Source organism: Bos grunniens, chromosome 9, assembly GCF_055505025.1.
Source record: "Bos grunniens cultivar Pamir isolate PY7600 chromosome 9, Bosgru_T2T1.0, whole genome shotgun sequence".
NCBI lineage: Eukaryota > Metazoa > Chordata > Mammalia > Artiodactyla > Bovidae > Bos > Bos grunniens.
The window spans coordinates 73,478,932-73,500,856 of NC_141173.1; the positions used below are offsets into that span (position 1 = coordinate 73,478,932).

General features: G+C 41.2%; 1 long non-coding RNA gene across 3 annotated transcripts; it reads left to right on the forward strand.

The window, feature by feature from the left end:
- The first annotated feature begins 1,941 nt into the window (after positions 1–1,941).
- On the forward strand, positions 1,942–8,383 carry LOC147366170 (uncharacterized). 3 transcript variants are annotated; one of them, XR_015133211.1, is made up of 5 exons: positions 1,951–2,260; positions 3,725–3,792; positions 4,869–5,035; positions 5,490–5,789; positions 6,914–8,383. It is a non-coding gene; the product is annotated as an uncharacterized LOC147366170 (long non-coding RNA). The 3 variants fall into 3 exon arrangements; XR_015133212.1 differs by lacking the exon at positions 1,951–2,260 and having other exon boundaries at positions 3,384–3,792; XR_015133210.1 differs by lacking the exons at positions 4,869–5,035; positions 5,490–5,789 and having other exon boundaries at positions 1,942–2,260.
- The last annotated feature ends 13,542 nt before the right edge of the window (positions 8,384–21,925 follow it).

The following is a 21,925-nucleotide window of genomic DNA, read 5'->3' on the forward strand; positions in this document are numbered from 1 at the left end:
AAAAGAGTTTTTTCCTGGTTAAAAAATGTAGAGACTTGTGAAAAGCCTTTTGACCTTTAAACCTTTCTTCTTGTCTTGAAAGTAGCTAAGTGAGGATGACTTCCTTGTAGCTATATCCATTTTCCTGTAACCATGAAGTGATGAGATAACTGGGTAAAAAGCCAATATACTAAAAATGGCAGAGTGGGAATATAAAAAGAGCCTGAACACTTGATGTCATTTTTAGCCTCTGCTCCTAAAATGGAACCCAGAACTGTGTACCCCTGGACAACTTGTTAACTGAGATCATTGAATGTCTTCCTTACTTTTCTCTTACTTGTAGCTGAAAGCATTTCTAAGGGCATTCACACTTATATACCTTTTCTAAACCCCTTAGTTTTAAACGCTTTATATCACCAGACAAAAGGATCATTGTCTGACAATAGAGAGAAAAGACCCTGGAAATTCCTGCATTTTTATCTCTCAAAAATGAGCTAGAAATTCTGTTCAGTGTTTTACTAGCAGATATCTCGGGAGTGGGGGGGAGTAAAGGAGAGTGGGGGGTTTTTGTATTTGCTACAACTGTCAGACTAAGTACCTTCCAGTATAGCAAGTTTAGTTTGCTGGACAATCTTACAATAAAGGATTATGAATGGGACCTGTAAGGAAAATTCTCAGTTGTCCTGTCTTGGAGAGAATTTTAGAATCAGGATAAAAGAAATCAGTTACTGATAACCTGGAATGCAAAGCATTCTTCAGTATCTACAGAAATTAGGAGTGGGGTATTCGTTTGCATAGAAAGTAGCAAAACTTTGAAAACATGTCGGATATTAAAAAATAAAAATAAGAGAGCAATGTTGTATTACTATAGGGACAACTGTAGCCTCTTGAACCCCATGGCCTATTTTTCACAGATAGAGAATTCTAGAAGCTGTCATCACAAAGACTGCTGTGCTCTTGAAGATGCCCTGCAGGTTTTCAATGTTAAGGCAATTTCCTGAATGGATAATGTGCCTGAGAAGAAACTTCTGAAGGAAAAAACTTGTTTTTTCAGTTAGCAGAGTGACTTTCAAACGTTTTTTTAAACCATGACTCACAATAAGATATGAGCTTCCCAGGTGGCTCAGTAGTTAAGAATCTGTCTGCGAAGCAGGAGATGCAGGAGATACGGATCTGATCTCTGGGTTGGGAGGATCCTCTGGAGGAGGAAATGCAACCCACTCCAGTATTCTTGCCTGGAGAATCCCATGGACAGAGGAAGCCCGGTGGGCTACAGTCCATGGGATCACAAAGAGTTGGACACGACAGAGATATACATTTTACATGTCTAGTATAAAGCATATATGTGTATGAACACATACCCGACTGAAATCAGTTCAGTCACTCAGTTATGTCTGACTCTTTGCGACCCCATGGACTATAGCATGTCCATCACCAACTCCCAGAGCTTACTCAAACTCATGTCCATTGAGTCGGTGATGCCATCCAACCATCTCATCCTCTGTCATCCCCTTCTCCTTCGGCCTTCAATCTTTCCCAGCATCAGGGGCTTCCAATGAGTCAGTTATTTACATCAGGTGGCCAAAGTATTGGAGCTTCAGCTTCAGCATCAGTCCTTCCAATGAATATTCAGGACTGATTTAGGATGGACTGGCTGGATCTCCTTGCAGTCCAAGAGACTTTCAAGAATCTTTTCCAGCACCATGACTGAAATAAGTTTCATGAAAAGATACTTGTTCTTTTATTGTGTGATGTCTTCTCAGATATTCCAGTCTAGTCATTCTGTTTTCCTTTCCATTTTTTAAAAGGGGTGTTTTTAACCTACTAAACTGATTTCACCACCTGCTAACGGGTTACCACTTGCAGTTTGTAAAAGCACTGAGTCAAGATAGTTTCTGTAGCAAGTTACAGCTCGTATGAGTTCAACAGGTTTGAGCAATGTGGAAACTTGTCTTACAGAGCAGAAATCCCAGAGACAGGGAGGACTTCAGAGCTGCTTGTCATCAGTCGCCAGGTCTGATCTGTCTTTGTCTCTGATCTGACTTCTATAGTGCCGTCTTCAATCTTAGGCTGCCTTCCTTGCCGGCTTAATAAAGTTGGTGTGTTAGACATTTTCAGTTATTCCGTCAGATCTACCCTCTGCCTTTCTCTGTCTGCCCTGGGCCCTGCAAGACCCAGCTGTATGGATTACATGAGCGGGCACCCTTATCTGCTGACTTCTGCCTGGATTCCACCAGTTGAAAGACCCTTCAGGAAACTGAACATAGAGAATGAAACTGAGGTATTTGCTTACTTATCTGTGAGGTCAACGTATACTAATCACATTCTTTCACCCAGGTAATTAAAATACCCTAAATCAAAGAGCACTGAGACAGATTGTTCCATACTGCCTCTGGCTTCAGCTTCTAGAAATTCTCTCGATGATGGTATGGGTTTTGAAGTCAAGATGGAATTCCCTGGGGCCCTGGCCTCGGAGGTTAGGTTGACAGTGGCCACTCATCCCAGTTATTTCACCAGCATCTCCCCTGGACTTTTCCAAACTCAGCCATGGCTGTTTTGACTGTGCTCACTATCTTTGTCCTTCTCTGCCACTGTCACACGTCCTTGTTCTTCACATCTCTCCACCCTCTCCCGTGAACCTTTTCTCCTTCCTCTTTCCAAAGCTTTTACTTGTGTCAGTTGAGTGACAGTCACAGTAACTTCTGGGACTGTGACGCCGTCCTACAGGCTTTATGTCATTTTGTGAAGTAGGCAAAGGTTTAGAGCAGTTGTTTGTGTTCTGAGGGCCTTCTCTGGTGGCTCGGATGGTAAAGAAGCTGCCTTCAGTACGGGACACCTGGGTTCAATCCCTGAGTTGAGAAGTTCCCTGGAGAAGGGAAAGGCTACCCACTCCAGTATTCTTGCCTGGACAATTCCATGGACAGAGGAGCCATGCAATCTATATAGTCCATGGGGTCTCAAAGAGTTGGACATGACTGAGTGACTTTCACTTGTGTTCTGAGAGCATCTAAGTGAATTTCTCTAACCCCAAAGTCAGCTAATGAAGGAGGAATATTTGAGGTACATGGTACAGTTGGAAGGCCTATCAGAAGACCTAGGGAATTAGGATGTATTTGGGGAAAATATTGAATTCCACATTTAAAGACAAAGACATTTAACATCTGCCCAAGTTCTCTCTCATTCCATTTCTTTCTTTTCTTTCCTTTTCTCCCTTGCTTCCTTTCTTCCTCCCTTCTTCCCTTCTCCTCTTACTTCCTCCCTCCCTCTTTCTTTCTTTCATCTAGCCATCCATCTATCCATCCAACCACCCATCCATCCCCAACCTACCTACTTATTACATTTATACATTTGTTAGTCACACCTATGTACTTACGTATCACTAGGTAACAGCTGCTAGACAACTGCAGTTCTTTGTTTTTACATAGAGAGCATATTTCAAGGAAGTGAACTTGTTTCTTTTTTTAAGAAACTGTCTTAAAATTACCTTCTGAGTTGCTTAGTGTAGGGAGAGTAAAAATCGGTGTTGCTTGTGGAATGCTGGGTCCTTGGGGCAAGCACCCGCCCTGAATCTGGGCTATGTCACCTCCTCCTAGTGTCCCTGAGGCCTCTTCTTGGGTCTGGTTCACTGGTGGGCCATGGGTGGTGACTTCTCTGGAAAGTTATTTCATAACATGTTTGCACATTGTTTTGGAGTAAAGGTTGCCAGAGACTGAGGTGTTGGTTTCCATTGTATTTACCCTTCTAGGAGGAGACTTTGTAGTAAAGATGTTTTTCTAAGGAAATTTTTCACCTTGGGGATGGATCAACGTTTTGGTAAGTAATTAGATTGTACAAATTTAGCATATCACCTTTAAGAAAAAGTATACAATGGTGGTTATGAATTAAATATTTATTTTGAATTTTTAAAAAATCTCAACAAATTGCACTTTAAAAATATATCATATACCATAAACATCACATAATCCAGAAAAACAATGTAATATTTACAATTAATGAATTGCTTTGGCATACCTCTTTAATATTATCTTATATTATGGCTATGTACTCCTGACTTTTCTCTTCATGTGATAATAGCTTTTAAAAATAATTTTTCATGAAGAAAATAGAAAGTAATTCAGTCTGCTACTATGTTTGATTGAAATTTATTTCTTATTATTGATGATTGGGATGAATCAGACACTCAATTTCTCACAGAAGTTTTCTGTAATATTGTTAAATATTTGTGTTTTATAGAAGGAATTCTGATTAATTCTATTCTCATAACTATTACAAAAAAAGCAAAGAAATATGTTTCATTTACTTTTTTATGCATGTTCTTTTTTTGAATTTTCATATGAATTTTATTTTTTTTTCCTCTTTTTTTAAGCTTTAAATTTCTTATTTTTTTGAATTGGGGTATAATTTATTAACAAATATTGTGATAGTTTCAGGTGAACAGTGAAGCGGCTCAGTCATACATATGGCTGAGTTTCAAGCATGTTCTTGACAGGAGAGAATTTCCAATTTGATTAGATGTCATGAGAAATAAATATTCCACTTAAGATTTTAAATGTCTTGCTGATTGGAGAATTTTCCATAGACTAATTTTTGGTTTCACATGTTTCAAAAACCTTTTCTCCTGCATTGTTGGTACACTGTGATGCTAAGTGCCATAGGCAACATTCATATACTGACACAACTCCTGGGCCCCATCGTTTAAAAAAATTTTTTTTTAAAGTATAGCTGATTTACAATGTTTCAGGTGTACAGCAAAGTGATTCAGTTATACGTACACATACATATTATACCTATATACCTATATTCTTTTTCTCATGAAAATTAGTGGTCATTTTTATTTCTCTTAATAGTTAACTTTGTCCAAGAAGAATTTTCTTTTATGTTTCCTTCAGAAAAGCAATAACAATAATATCAGAATAATCACCATGCAATAAGAGTTGAATGTGTGAGACAGACTTTATATATTACTGCATTCAATCCTCAACTTCTATTGAGGTGGATGGTATCATAACTTTCTTACCAAACTCAACAACAACTACTTGCTCAAGACCACAAACTTGTAAGTGAGAAAACTTTTGAAACCTGGTGCATTTATCCCCAACACTCATGTTCTTTCCTTTCAATGTTCTTGCCCTTCGGATTTAGATCAGATGGGTGTACAAAGGTATCCAAGGGAACAGAGTCTTCTTAGCCTCTCTCTAAGGAACTGGACAACACTTGTAATCGGGGCCTTGAACCAATAATTCTAACTCAGTGTGACTCTCTTTTTGTTCGTTCCACATCATTCTTGGCCCTCATGGTCTGGTCTGGGATGTGATGCTAGACCTTGCTTATCATCTTCATAAGGTTGAAGTTCTCTGTCTTTCTGACTGAGATGCTGGGCCTGTTTTACTTCCTGTGACCTTTGTCTGTGTTCAGTATCAGCATCATTTTTTCCCATGATGATGAGGGTGGGGGAGCAGGAGGGCACAATAGTGTGAGTGCCAAACTTGAAACAAGATTCTCATCTCCAGGTCCGTGGTTCCAAACTCTATACGACAGCTCCCTGGGTCACCCCAAGAAATTCACAGAGACGCCAAGGAATGATGCAAACTTCTGAGGAAAACAGTGACACTCAACACCTACCAAATAGCACGTGAACCAATGGCTCAAGGGAGTTCACGGCTTCAAAATGAGATCACATTACACTTCTTTTGATGACGTATCTGTGCAAAGCTCTTTTTAAAAAATTGTTGAGCTAAAAGGAATTTTATCTGATTCTAAGATTTCAGAAGCTGTGTAGGACCCAACAAGTAGGCACACACATCCTATCAGTAAGTAGTTGTGACTGTTTAAGAAGGAAATAGTGATTATTTCTCCTCTCAAATTATGCTTTTTTCCCCCTAAACATCTAGTGCATTGTTAGGACATAAGGACTTACTCAGTTGTTTGGACCTACCTACTTAATAAATAGAACTTAATAAGGTATTTTTCTGGGCTCAGGCATGTCAGGAAGAAATTACTGAGACACTAACAAGCTCCATGAACAGATACTTGGGAACCTCTATTCTTGGCAACAAGCTAAAGTACTTTAGGTGTTTCCTTTTTTAATTTTTTTATTTAACCCATTATTTACTTTATTTTGAATACATTTAGAAAATATGATTTTACATCAGTGGCCAACTGGATTTGCTAATTCATGAGACCCGAGTTACACAGATACATTGACTTGATCACAGGATACAGCTAGGCTACTCCTCGTCCCCACCAGGGGCAGACCTATTGCCATAAGACATAGAACAGATGAGGACATATGTATTTTTCAGATAGGTTGTCTCACAAAAAAGCAGGCAAGAGAAAAAAAAGAGTCTGAAGGTGAGAAAGTTCAGTTTTGTCAAATAAGTCACTTGATCCGCCTGCTTAGGGAGGAGAAGGAGGAAGTAGGAAGAAAAATCAGAAATAGTCCTGGTGGCACTCTCTCCCTGTGGAAACCTGAATCAAGGGAAATGGAAATTCTTCCTGCCTACCGGGAAGGAAGGAGGGTTCACACATTGTAAAATGTGTGATCGGGAGGCTGGACATTGAAAAACAAATACATCTCTGTTGTAAGACACAAAGCTAGTTGCAAATAAATTGTCATTTCTTTACTAGTGAGTTTGAAGCATTTTTCATGTTATCAAATTGCTTTAGCTCTTACATAAATTGTCTTTTCATGATAAGTATATTTTTTAAAGGTCATCAAGATTTTACCGTCTGGAAAAGGAATATTTGTGATATGTCTGGGCAGGGAACAGAGTAGAGAAAGAGCTACACGTGAGGACAGGGAAAATATTTTATCAGTTCCTAGCATTATCACCCATGATGAAATCATTTTCTTTTAAGTTCTCTGTATTCTTGAGATAGTTGGAATTGTTTTCCCCTGCAAATACCTTCATGCCCTCAACCCCCTCTCTTCCAGGCAAACCTGAACCGCAGATAAACTTCCACGCTGGCTTTGCCTGACGACACTGGGGAGATGGCCCTGCTGAGAAAATGCAGCAACCAGCAGAACTGGAATCACTGCACATTCATAATCACAGCCCTCAGCACAGCCCTGCAAACCTGCTCAGCTTCTCCAGAAAGCTTGCTCTCATTCTCTGCAACTTCATGCCTTTTCCCTTCTCTAAGGAGGAGACGCACACTCCCACACACCCTCCACCCACTCTCAGTGATGAATCATGTATAAGGCTGTGGCGAGAAAGCTGAAAACATCAGTGAAGAAGCACTGTTGACCCCCACCACCAAATGCACACACTGCCTGTGTTTACACCTGAAGACAAACCGGTATAAACTTCCTCCCTGATGAAAAGGGAGCAACAGCTCATCTTGTGTCAAAAATTGATCACAGGTACCCTGAAGGCCATAGCTACCTCCTTACCTGCCTCTTTGTTCCCTTCCTTCCTTCCTTCTTCTCCTCCTCCCTCTTCCAAATAACTTTTCTTCTCAGTAGGACAGTCCAGTAGAAGCTTCCTCACTACACAAGTCTCTACTCCAGCACACAGTTGACTCTGGGTATCCATGAATACGGAGGGCTGGCTGCACTACATCATTTTATTTGAGAGATCTGGGCATCCATGGATGGTCTCCATGGGGTCCAGGAACTGCTTCTCTTGGATACTGAAGGACAGCTGTGTAGACATCCTGCATTGCTCTCCAAACCCTCCCCTGCCCTGGCCTGCACCCCCTGCACCCTGCTGTGGCATTTCCATCAGAAGACAGTTGTCAAAGGGCTCTTCACACTTCCATCACCCTGTTAGGCTGACTGTATTTATTAGGAGTAGAGAAAGCTCCCTAGTGGGTTGAGAGGACTAAAGAAATGGCCAGAGGACTGCTTGTGTTGGAATCTTTGTATAGAGGCTCAGGAATCTCCATATTCAGTGAGTACTCCAGGTCACTCCTAGCTCCCAGGGTAAAAACAGAAATTCCTTTCTCTAATGGGTTGCAAGCAGCTTTAAAGTCGTCAAACGTTGGTGGTCATGAGGGGCTGGGGACAGGGTAGGGGTTGGGCGGAATAGGGGATAACTGCTTAAAGTGTATGGAAGTTTTCTTTTGAGAAATGATGAGACTATTTTGGAACCAGAGGTGGCAATTGCATAACATTGTGAATGCACTAAATACCATGGAATTGTAAGTTTTACAATGCTAATTTTATATTATGTAAATTTCACTGCAATTTAAAACACTTACTGAGAAAAGAAAAAACAAACCTTATTTAATCCTCTCAAGCAGAAAATACTTAAAATATTTTTGATGGGCTGCTCATCAGGGAAAAAATTATAATAATTATGAGGGGGGTCTTTATATAGGTGAATAGTTTAGAAGAATTTTGATCAACAAAATGTTGGATCACAAGGATTCAATAATATAAACTTTATTTGTATGAAACATGGCCCGGTGTCTATTATTTATCTTCATTGGGACCCTGGGGAGGAAGATAAAATAATATTTTGAGATATTATGGAAAAGTCTCTTTTATTATACCCTATTATCCAATTTGGAAACTGCTATTTGCATGAGACACTAAATATTAAAAATGCTGTACAAGTAGATTATATAAAACATGGGGAAAAGGGCTATAATTATTCAGTAATTTTCAGAATATTTCAGCTTCAGTTTCATGCCACCTCATTTTAAGACAGAGGAGAACAGCTCCCTGGGGACTAATTTGCATTGATAACACGCTGTGCCTTAATGGACCCTCTGCAAAAGCCAAGACTATAAGCGGGATCAATAGTGCATAGTCTTTACTAAGGCTTTTTAATGCATTTAACTGCATTAATAAGCTTTCTGAGCTTTGATCATTATTGCTCCTTAGAGTATTAATAAGAAACACAGAATTGCATATTGTATTCCCATTAAATAAGTAAATTCATATTAGGAATCATTATGAAAACTAATTATCTAGGAAAAGCAAAGCCATGCTACTGGCTGGGAAATCCTGACATTATATTCCAAAATATGAAAATACCCTTCCTTCCTGGAGCATCTTTCCCCGAGCAATGTCTGAGTGTGTTTCCCTAATCCACGTCTTCTCTTTTGCTTTTCTGCATGAGGGTGAGAAGAAGCCTCTGCCTGCATAGACTTGATCTGCCTGGCTTGGGAGGGGCCCACAGGGCTGGGAGGGAAGTCGGTATAGAGTTGAACTCTGAGTGCTCCAAGTTGTAGCTACTGTGGATTGGATTGTCCGCTGTGTGTGTGCGTGTGTTCAGCTGTCTGACTCTTGACGACCCCACGGACTGTAGCTCGCCAGGCTCCTCTGTTCATGGAATTTTCCAGGCAAGAATACTGGAGTGGGTTGCCGTTTCCTACTCCAAGGGATCTTCCCAACCCAGAGATGGAACCCGAGTGTCCTGTGGCTTCTGTATTGGCAGGTGGATTCCTTACCACTGCACCACTAGGGAAGGACATTCCCTGTGTACTGGGCACTTTTCATCTGTTACCTTGTTCATGCCTCACAAAGAGCAATCCTCACTTCACAAACAAGAAAAAACCCACACATCTAGAAAGTGGGAGCTATGTTTTCAAGCCTGGGTGGGCAAAACTATTAAATCCTTTCTCCTCTCTGAGATACTCACCCTTCTCTGCTGGGAATTAGCAAAAAGAAAAATCCTTTTCTTGCTCCAGACAGATGGGAATGAAGAGTAACTCGGAAGCAAATGAAACCCTACCTTTCTGAGGCATCGGATGGGTCTGTGCTCAATTATCCCGGAGGACCTGAGAAGTGAAAGAATTTCCTTAGAAAAGTGCATTGTTGAACTTGAAAAGAGGATTACAGTCATTAAATTAGCTCCTTGACACCTCTGGGAAAAGGTAAATATCATTATAGTTTTTTCATTTAGAGAAACACTAGTGCAGAAATATCGAAGAAATTTCTCCCATTGTCAGAGAGGTGGGAGTGAGGGGTAGATGGAAGCCAGGTTTAAACTGACTTCTCAGATTTCTTACTCTAATTACTACACTATATTTTCAAACATTAAAATGTCTCTCAAGCTTTTGGCAAGAAGTTTTAAAACATCAAAATTCAATTCTCTGCCAATTACCAGCCTTTTAATTTAGGAGTACCTAATTGAGTTTTCTGATTTTAAGGTACTTATGGGCTAGAAACTCATATGCTATATTTGAGCCCAAAGCTGAATTTTTATAGGCAAGTTATAACCTTTCTAATAGACTTTGAACTGCAGTGACTGATCCTTGCAGGTATAACTATAATGAGCTTTCAGCTCTTGTTTGAGTGCATTTTCCACCTGAATTCGAATCTATAATGAATCATGAGCTGATTTCCAAGCTGCCGTCTCAGGAGGACAGCTGGGTGAAAAGGTCAGGGAGAACTGGTCTTTGTTTAAAGTGGTGCCAGCAAAAATATCTCATTTAAAATCTGCTGGAAGTTGGCACTTTCATTTTTTCACCTTTATCTCAGTGCCTGCACTCTGATGAGCAGAGCAGAAGAGAAGCAAAATTTTGTTAATATAATTGGGCATTAGGATCTAAGAAACCTCAGAAAGCAAAGAGGAAGTCTATTACATTTGAAATATTAGATTTTATGTCAGATACCGTGGGCATGTGTTTGAACTAGTATGATTTGATATATAGCCAAGGGACACTTACATATCAATTAGGATGGTGATGAGTCATGTCCAAGTTCAAGGAATATGTATTCCTATGACTAAGCTTCATCCAAATGTTTCTACAAGGAAGAAACTGCTTTCTTATAGTACATCTTGGTACAAAGATGTAACCACCCAAAATATTTACTTCAAAACAACATGTTTTAATCTTTCTAGTTTTACTGTGGTGATTGGAGAGATAAAACTACTACATTTAAATGAAGCTCCATGTCTTACATGTAGTCAAGGCTATGTAAATATTTGCTGAGTTAAAGAATGAAAATATAAATGAATAATAAAGTGTGACAGAATCAACCAAGTTCCTTCTGTGTCATGCCGGCTTTTAAACGGGGATTTTTCTTCTTTTTTAAAATTGAAATATAGTTGATTTACAATGCTTCAGGTGTACAGCAAAATGATTCAATTATATATATATGTGTGTGTATATACATATGTTGAGAGGTGTATACGTGTATTTATATCTTTTTCAGATTCTTTTTTCATTGGCCACCACAGGCAGCTTATGGGATTTTAATTCTCCTGACCCAGAATCAGACCCAGGCCCCTGGCAAATAGGCCCCGAGTCCTAACTATTGGGGCACCAAGTCCTAATCACTGGACCACCAGGGACTTCTTTTTCACTATATTTTATTATAAGATATTGAATATAGTTTCCTGCCCTACATGTCCTTGCTGGTTATCTATTTTATATATAGTAGTGTATCTCTCTTAATCCTAAATTCCCAGTTTATCCCTCTCCCCTTTCCCCTTTGGTAACCCTGATTATTTTCTATGTCTTTGTAAAAGGAATTTTTAAATTGAGTCCAAAAAGCATTCTCAGGGTGAATATGACTGTATTACAGAAACAATCCTCGGGCAAAGTAAGTTTTCTCGGAGAGAATTCCTGCATAGAGAATTAGAGTCTGTGGCTTTAGAATTTGGTTGGCAGAACCACTAAAGAATCCTGAGAATAAAGACAACCCATCTCTTAGCCTCTAGATAATCATGTGTGGATGTGTCTCCTCATTTCCAGATATGACTCTACGAGTGGAAAAAAGCCCCTTATATGAAGGAGCATTTTCTTCCACAGAAGCAGTTCAAATGCCAGGAATCCTTTTAAAAGGATTTCCTATGGATGGACGAAAGCGTCATAAAAGCTCTGGTTTCCTATATGATTGGGCCACTGTAAGGAATCATAGCTGCTTGAAAAGGCACTGAATTTCTAAATCAAACACATAAGGTGTAATAAAAACCACATCATGGGCTTTAAAATCAGAATTTTGGGGTTTGAATAAAAACACAATCACTGGTTATAACTTTTACTTGATCTATTTGAGCCTCAATTTCCTTCATGTGTAAAGTGAAGGTAATAAAATCTACTCTATAGAAAGGTGAAATAATACATGTAAAATGATCAGCACAATACCGTTCTCTTGGTATTTGGTTGATAAGCGTAACCATCGACATTATTGAACAGATACATATCCTACCTTGAAATGTTCCTTATCTGCTCTACTTCTTCAGACAATCCCACAATATTTATTGTGCAGCTACTATAAGCCAGAAGTGTGCTAGGTATCACGCATACAGTGTTGATTAGACATACATGGCCCCCTGTTCTCATGGAGTTTACAGTCCAGGAGGAAAGAGGGACATTAAACCAGTAATCCCTAAGAAGAAAAATCAGAAAATGAAACTTTATTATGGGTTAACCAACAATCCAAGCTTTATTATTTTGAACAATTTTCAACCCTTTCCTTTCCTTGGCCCCTTTGTTTAAGCATGGGCTGTAGGGAATTTCAGAAGAAATGTATTATTATCCACTTCTCTAGCATTAATAATTTTTAAAGCCATGGACTTTAAGAAAGTTTAAAGTAGGCGATTCAATGTATTAACCACTATTTTTATTGCAAAGAACAGAATCTACTTCTGGGCTTCCCAGGCGGCTCAGTGGTAAAAATCCACCTACCAATTCAGGAGACTTGGGTTTGATCCCTGGATTGGGAATATCCCCTGAAGGAGGAAATGGCAACCCACTCCAGTAATTTTGCCTAGAAAATCCCATGGACAGAGCAGTCTGGACTATAGCCCCTGGGGTTACAAAGAGTTGGACACAACCAAGAGACTAAGCACTCACAGAATCAACTCTGGCTAGTGAAGCAGAATGATATTTACTGCAGAATATTGATACTAATTCCCAAATTGTTGGAAGATTCAAAGACACAATCTAGGCTGAGTTAAAAGGAATGAGACCCACGCCACATTATTGAACCAGGTCATTAAGTGTGGCTGTCCCCTCTCCACTGATCAGGAAGCTATCAAGTCAAGAAGTTGCCACCTCAGCTGCCAGGGGCAGATCCAGACTTCCCCATACCCACAAAATGAGCCCTCTGTACTCTGTCTTTCCTCTCATGTCACTCAGTTCTAAATCAAAGTCTTGTGTGAGTGCATCTAATTGGGGGCACCTACATCTCATATAGAACGGCACTGTAAACCATATTTGGAAAATGTGTGTTTAGCTTTTTTAGCTTCAGGACCCTTAAAGGGGCCTGAAAGTGTTAGTAGCTCCATTGTGTCTGACTCTTTGTGACCCCATGCACTACCCACTAGGCTCCTCTGCTCATAAGATCTCCCAGGCAAGAATACTGGAGTGGATAGCCATTCCCTTCTCTAGGGGATTTTCCTGACCCAAGGATTGAACCTGGGTCTCCTGCAATGCAGGCAGGTCCTTTATCGTCTGAGCCACCAGGAAAGCCCTGAAAGACCTGGGGGTGGATATAGAGTGAGGTGATCCACTATATGAAAGTGTTTGGCAGAGGCATGAGCATCAACTGAAAAAGAGTATCTCTTTATAAGAAGAGTGGATTCTATTTCCAACCACTTCATCGTCTGCATGGCTGTGGGGCCACCCTTTTTAACCATTTAGTACACTAATTCAGCTCAACCTATAACAGAGTAGATGTTAAGATCTTATAATTCTTTTAAATGACTAACCTGGGACAGGTTATTTATTAGGAGAATGATATCAGTGTTGTCTGGTGTTAGTTTCTTGGTGTACCATAGTTTCACTCTTGGTTTTGCCAGTGGCTAGTCAATGTGACTGGCATGTGAAACTGATGAAATGAATTGAGAAATGGAGTCTGACACATGTGACCAAACCAAATCCATCAACATCCTGGTCTGTTTACCAGAAATGAAAGCTGCTAAGAAGAGTGTAAAAAAGAAAAAGCAAAACAAAGCCAATTGTTCATCATAAGTTTAAAAACAATAAACTCTGTGTGTTGTGTGTGTGTAGATCAAATTAAAACAAAACAAATTAAAGCCAGAGAATAAGGGTAGGTGGGTGCTAATAATGCTTTTAATGGACACTGACATTTCTTTTTTTCTTATGCTTTGAAATTTTTATTTTGTGTTAGAATACAGCTGATTAACAATGTGGTGATAGTCTTAGGTGATAGTTTCAGCTGTACATATACATGCATCGATTCTCTCCCAAACTCCCCTCCCGTCCAGCCTGGCACACAACACTGAGTAGAGTCCCACGTGCTTTACAGTAGGTCCTTGTTATCTATTTTAAATATAGCAGTGTGTGCAGCCAGCCATAAAGTCATCCCCTATGTCTGTGAGTCTTTCTGTTTTATTTAGGTTCCACATATAAGGGATGTCATACAATATTTCTCCTTCTCTGAAATACTGACATTTCAACTTCATATAATGTTGATGTTCAGGAGATAGTCTTCTTTTGATTTTTTTCCCCCAACAATTAAAAAAATAAAAACCATTCTTAGCTCATTGAACACACACAAGTGGTGGACCAGACTTGATCCTCAGGCCCTCATTTGTCAAACTCTGTTAGAAATCATTAGCGTTTCCACCCACTTAGGCTGAAGGTTCATGGATCCTGACAAACTAGAGAGGGAACCTATGGGGTTGCGGTGTGTTTGTTATTCTGTTCTCTTCTATGCAAACAAATGTTACATATAGATGATGCAACCACAAAGTTGGATGGTGACTGTGTTTAGATTGCAGACCAAGTGTCCACGGTAGGAATGCTGTGTGGATTCACATCTGGTAAGCAAAGTGGTGTGTCCACAGCTGACTCACCCAAATACTATCCCGTTTAATAGTTACATGTACAAGAGGACACAATGAAAACTCACTTTAAAAATATTTCTAACACGGAGAGGGTAGTAGCATTATTCATTAAGATGTTATGCCATTGACTGATGGTTTGCATGAACTGTGAAATTGTTAGATCTACTTAAAACTTCACCAGTTATACATTTTTTCATGGTGAAGAGTGGAGAGAGATATTGCAGGCTCTGAGAGCAACAGAACAAAATTTCTCAGCTTTTCTCTTAGGACTTGAGTTGCTAAGCCTTAAAGATGCAAAGAACTAGGATTACTTATCTTTAGGAAGATAGTGCCTATTGGGCTTCTTTGCAAGGATAAGACTCTCCTGTAGTTATGTGCAAAATGCTGCAGATTTTGTTTTTTCTTTTCCAATGTTTCTGAATGGAGACCTTCATCAGAAGGACTTCCCTGTTGGCACAGTGGTAAAGAACCTGCCTGACAATGCAGGAGATGCAAGAGACATGGGTGTGGTCTCTGGGTTGGGAAGATCCCCTGGAGGAGGAAATGGCAACCCACTCCAGTATTCTTGCCTGGAAAATCCCATGGACAGAAGAGGTCTCCAGTCCATGGTATCGCAGAGTCAGACACAATTGAGCATGCACAAACATCTCATCAGAAGCATCTGTTATAGTACGGATGCCTGAGCCCCTCCTCAGAAACCCTATTAAATCAGCAGGTTTGGGGTGGATCCCAGAATTCTAACTTTCAGCATGTGAGAAGATTTTATTATGCCTGAGAGAAGCTTGAAGATCACTTGAGGCTTCTAATGCCCCAGAATAAAAAGGCCAGGGTTTTGCTTCTTGGGCAGACTATAGGACACAAGACTCTCTCCAGAGGCTGAGAACCCCAAAGCCTGAAGGGGTAGTGATCACTGAATGCATTTCAGGCCTTCCCCTTGGGGTCCTGCCTCCTTTCTGGCACTGCCAGCGGGAGCTCTGCTGATGACTGCCTAACTCTGCCACATTCTGTCCCTCCCTTCTTGTTGCCTATGAAGGCCCTGCCCACTGCCCACCATCCCCACTTTCCATCTTCTCTGCCCTCTCTCTCTGCCCTTCAATAAATATCAGCTTCCCCAGGTGTCAAGATGCTGTCTTTTGCTCTCAGCCCTACAAAAGTAATCAAGGCAAGAACATACCAGGAGCCTGGCTAACTTCTAGGAACAAGGCAAGGAGCAAACACAGAGAACAAAACACAGAGTAACATCTCAGCAAATTATCCAGTCATACACCAAAGCCTGAAAACCACAGTGTGGCATCAGTGTGAAAGATGATCAGCTGAATCAGAAAGCCAGCTGGCCAGCAAGTGGCTGGTGTGGATGGTGGCGGTCAGGCCTCCCTAAAGATCAGGCCATTGGATTCACCCCCTCCCTGCAGCCAAGCTTTCAGTGGTCACCAGAAGAAACAATTACCTTCGCTTTTAGAGGTGGTTGGTCCTATTTAAGACACAAGGTACTTAGAAAGCCTTGCTCAGACACACATGTCCTACCCACTGAGTCATTCAACATGCTTCTCAGGTCTTGGTCTTGATTTCCAGTTCTGGTAATTGGGCTTATGGCTATTTTAGACATCAAGCTGTCCCATTCCTCCAGGAAGCAAGACTGATTTGTGATCCCAGGGCCTCTGACTTTTCCAGGATCTGTTTCAGATTATGAGGTCATATCTAGCCCAATGGAAGCCATTTTTGTAGGGTGGATATTTAAATGAATCCACTCATGCATCTCATTTCTGAACCATTCTGTAGTTATAGATGCAGAATCATATTTTCACAGAATATTTTTATATAACAGTCAGGGAACATCATCACCACTACTGAGTCTCTAGTCTATAGCCAGGCATTCACATGACCATTACTGTGAGTCCTGGTAGGAAAGGGATGCCACAGTGCCACTGGGTAGTTTGAGGAGAGTTTAATGAACAAATGACTTATTAGGTGTGGGTAGAGTTTAAGGAAACCACGGAGGATGGTGTAGTTCCCTGAGATAGGGAAGAGTAGGACCCACTGCTGGAACTCACAGGATAGCTGTTTGGAGAAGGCTGTCTAATAGCAGCTGTGACTTCTGTATGGGAAATGCTGCTGCTGCTAAGTCACTTCAGTCGTGTCCGACTCTGTGTGACCCCATAGACGGCAGCCCACCAGGCTCCCCCATCCCTGGGATTCTCCAGGCAAGAACACTGGAGTGGGTTGCCATTTCCTTCTCCAATGCATGAAAGTGAAAAGTGAAAGTGAAGTCACTCAGTCGTGTTTAACTCTTAGCGACCCCATGGACTGCAGCCTACCAGGCTCCTCCGTCCATGGGATTTTCCAGGCAAGAGTACTGGAGTGGGGTGCCATTGTCTTCTCCGATATGGGAAATAGTCAACCCAAAACTACCCAACAGGGACGGAGCTGGGGGAGGTGATATCTGTCTTTCCCTCTCCTCCCTCACGTGGTCCTGAGCTAGTGCCTCCAGGGCCCAACCCCCAGGAAATCAAGTGACCACAGAGCTTGCGGATACAGTGCATGTGGACCAGCCTCCCAGGGCACTGCTCAAGCAATGCATGAATCTGGAGGGGCCTGTATAAGTTTTCAAGGGCCACACAGAGCCTCATAGCAGCCCTCTCAGGAAACCCCATTCTTCTCACCTTACGACTCTGAGGAACTGGGTACCCTCCACTGCATTAACATGGCTAATGGACTTCAGAGTTGAGGTTCAAAATCATGTTGGGTTTGCATCTACTAGATGAAAGGGACAGAAGAGAAGGAGGATACTTCCCTGGAAAACTAAGAAGTCTTCCGTATTTCATGTATCTGTTCATCCTGGGAGACTCCAGTAGCTAGGAGGAGTTTCACATGGTATGCTTCTGAGATGCTGGGGCAGAAAGTGGTGGTGGTTATAAGGGGTGTAAACTTGTTCAGGAAAGATCCACTTTTCATACATAGCATGTGCTCTAATTCACCAGTTCAGACTTGAGAATACACATATATTCATTCTTTGGGGTCTATAAGAAACAGCAAACAGAACAGGCATCTATTAAAACATGCTGCCTTCTTCTGAAGGCACTCCCACCTTTGCTGTCAATCATTGTATAACTTTGTCTCAACTTAATGAACAGTCCATCGTTATTTACCAAACACTTTTATGTGTACGGCTTATAGGTAGGCTTCCCAATATCCATGTAAATAATAACATTTGTGACACTTATGACACCAATACATCTCGAAATAAATTAATTGATGCTTGCTAATTATTTTGACACTCTTAGATAAAAGATGCTATATATCTTTTATTTTCCACTTCTGAGATAAACATAGAAGTGAAGAGATGCATAACTGAAGGAAGAACTTGCAAAATGATTTTTCCTTCACAACATTGAACAATGAACAGCTAAAGATATGAGCATCTTTTTAAAAATCGAATGTAATTGTAGAAGTTCAAAAACATGCTGTTCAGCAATGTGCCTTCTGTCTGCCTGTGACCTTTCTGCCATGCTTTAAGGTCAGCAAGCACAGATGGGTTGAGAAAAATGATTTAACCAAACTCTCTTGAAGGAAGAGGAAATATTTAAAACACCCTTAAATATCTCCAGAGACAGAGTAGGGTGGGTAGGAAGAGAACTTAGGACCACAGGGGTGTAGGAACCCAAGGGTAATGGGAAAACGCCTGCCACATCCATAGGGGTAGCTGCTCTTGACTGAAGCTGATTCTTTGCAGTTTAGGTGTATGGACCTCGATCTTTCTAGTTTCTCTTAAAAACTGAGGATCTAGATTAGAACAAGATGGTGGAGGAGTAGGTTGACATGGAGGACATCTCTCTCCATGGGTAGGTACATCAGGAATACACTTTCAGACACAGCAGTGCATGCAGAGCACCAGCTGAGAGTGGACAGGAGTACCTGACCAGTGGAAAAAAATATATATATAAACCTCGCAAAACTTGGTAGAATGAAGGAACTAGGGAGAATAACGTGTTAGTAGGACTGGACCTACCCTCGGTGACTGGGGGAACTGAAGCAGGGGTCCGATCCCCACATCCGGGCAATCCTCTGAGTCGGAGGAGAAACATTTACAGCTGAGAGTGAAACAGCTGATCTATGGTAGCCTAAATGGAATGAGAATCAGACAGTCCTTGATGCAGCCATATATACCCTGGACTGGAATGCTGGTCCCCTGGAAGGCTCAGCAGCTGGAAGCTGGAGTTAGGAGTTGTGAGGAGCAGCCCAGGGTGAAGGCTGCTGCTGACTGCGGAGAGAGGGATTGAGGGGATGTGAGGGAGGAGATCATGGTGGGAAATGCCAGTGGAGGAAAACCTGTTAGCCATGATAGCAAGGAGATATTGCTGGGTCACGCATATGGGGTGGAGCCATCACCATAGCCTCTCTCTCCTCACATGCCAGCATTGGCAGCTGAACAGTAGAAAGGCTGGCCCATCAAACACCTGATGCACTCATCTACAGAGTAGGACCCCAACCAGGGTGCTCCTTTAAGTGATGCCTGAACTACAGAGTAGGACCCCACCCAGGGTGCCCCTGTAAGTGCCTGATGTGCCAATCTACAGAATAGGACCCCCAGCCAGGGGGTGCCCCTCTATGTGCCTGACACGCCAAACAACAGAGAAGGACCCCAGGCAAGGGAGTCCTCTAAGTGCCTGAATGGGCAGAGCTATGGAGAAAGACTGGCCAAAGAGGCTTTCTGATCTCCAGGTACAAGAGGGTCAGAAAAAGACTCTGATAGGGCCATAACTCCTGCTGTGGAGGCAGTCCATGTCCCTGCACACTAGGCACCTCCAGGGTCCCTGCAAGCAAGCAGCTGCACCACCTTAATACTCAACTCTCACTGGGGCAGAGCTGCAACAGGCAAAAAAAAGTCTTGCATCTATGCACACATGGTCGCTTCGGTCATGTCCAACTCTGTGACCCTTTAGACTGTGGCCTGCCAGGCTTCTCTGTCAGGGAGGGGGGTGTTCTCCAGGCAAGAATACTGGACTGTATTGGCCAATACTGGTTGCCATGCTATATTTCCTGCTTCCCTAGCTGCCAGCTTCCCTGAGTACCTGGTGCTGCCAGAACCCCTGCAACCCAAGTGGCTGCACCATCTTCACACCTGGCCCTCACGGGGGCAGACCCAAGTCCTCCAGGGCAGCCTCAGGAGTAAACCCCAGTGGACGACCCACATGCAGAGGTGGAAATACAACCACAATTGAAACCTAGGGGCAGTGTGGCTAAGGAAGAAGACCCAAAACTTTCCCACCAGCTGTACAAGCTGCAGATTAAATCCACACAATCAACTAGGACTCTGTGCCAATGGAATATATAAAAGGTCATTGAGAGCTCCCACAAAAGAAAATGCACTAGTTCTGATAGCTGTGGACATTGGAGGCAAGAACACACAGGAGTAGGACCAGATTAGAATCTGAGCTGCCCTCACAGCAGGTCCAGAGATCAGCACAGTGTCGTAGGGCATCCTAGGGAGGTGAGGTGGACTGTGACTCCCAGCGAGGGAAAAGACACTGAGAGCAGTGACTCAAGAAAAACATTTATTATTCTTATTTTTTGACTTGTTCTGTAGATTCTTTTGGATTCCCCCCCCCCTTTTTTTTTTATCCCTTCCCCTACTCCCTCTGTTGTAGTTGTTGATTTCATTGGTACTAAGAAATCCAATTAAGCTTTTGAGGTTGTTTTTTTTTCCCCCTCAGTCACATTTTTTGTTGTTGTTACAAACCTCTGCTTCTACGTTGGGCTTTTGCAGTTTTGTGGAGTCTTCCTTTTTTTTTTTTAATTTTTAATTTTTTAAACCTATTATTATTATTATTTACACATTTATTCTTCATTTAACTCTGTTTAACTTTGCATATCTATTCTTTCTTTTTCTCTTTCTCTCCTGTCCTCTCAACATATTTGTCAGTTTATTTTTATTACTTTATCCTCCAATTGGCACCTTTCTTTAATTTTTTTTTCCAGTTTGTGCTTTAAGTTAGCTTTGTGCTGGTAGACATAATTTTTAGTTTCCTTTATTCACCATGTCAATCTATTATACTTTATTTTTGTTGGACTGTTTTGATTTTGCTTATGGGTGTATATGTATATGTGTATATTCAGTCACACTTTTTATTGTTATAAGCCTCTGCGTCTACGTTGAGCTTCTGTAGTTCTGTGGAGTTTTCCTGTTTTTCCCTTTTTTCTTTCTTTACATTTTTCTTTTCTTTTCTCATTTTATAATTTCAATTTTTAATTTTTTAAACCTATTATATCTTTTCTACATTTATTCCTTTGTTTGCCTTTCCTACTGTCCTTTTCCCCTTGCAGTTAATCCTTAATGCATATAAATCTTCATTCAACTCTATTTAACTTTGCATATCTATTCTTTCTTTCTTTCCTTTATTCTCAACATATTTGTTAGTTTCGTTTTCATTTTTTTATTCCCCCTGGCACCTTGGTTTAGTTTGTTTTCCAGTTTGTCCTTTAGTTAGTTTTGTTCTTAACTGGTAAATGTAATTTTGGATTTCCATTGTTTGTTAGGTCAATCTACTGTACTTTTTTTGTGGGGGGCTGTTTTGACTTTACTCATGGCTGTATATGTATATGTGTTTATTCCATATTTTAATTATTATTTGCCTGATTTTGTAACTGCCATTTGTCTGGGCTTCATCTTTGATCTTGCATTTTTGGATATTTGTTTTAATCTCACTTAATGCTAAAACAAACCACTTGTGAAACCTTCTTTCCTGACCAGAGATCAAGCCCTGAGTCTTATGGAGTGGAAGCACTGACTCCAAGACCCTAGACTACCAGAGAACTAATCCTATGGAGTATCAAATAGTGAGAACTCACACAAAGAAAACCACTTGAATACAAGACTGGGCATCACCCAACCACCAGTAGCACCCTGTACAAGATGCCTCACCTAAACAACAAACAAAACAAAAATACAAACCCAATCATTAGCAGACAGGATTATCACCACACTCAGGCTTGCCCATCAGAGGAAAAACAAACAAACAAAAGCTCAGCACAAATCTTGTCCTATGTGAAGCTTACACAAACCACTGGACCAACCTTAGGAGGGCAGAAACCAAAAGGAAGGAAGAATTCAACCTTCTTCAAGGAAAGGATTCAACTTTCCTTGAAGCCTGGGAAATGTGTATCAGCTTTTGCTCAGTCATGTCCTACTCTTTGCGACCCCATGGACTGTAGCCTATCAGGCTCCTCCATCCATG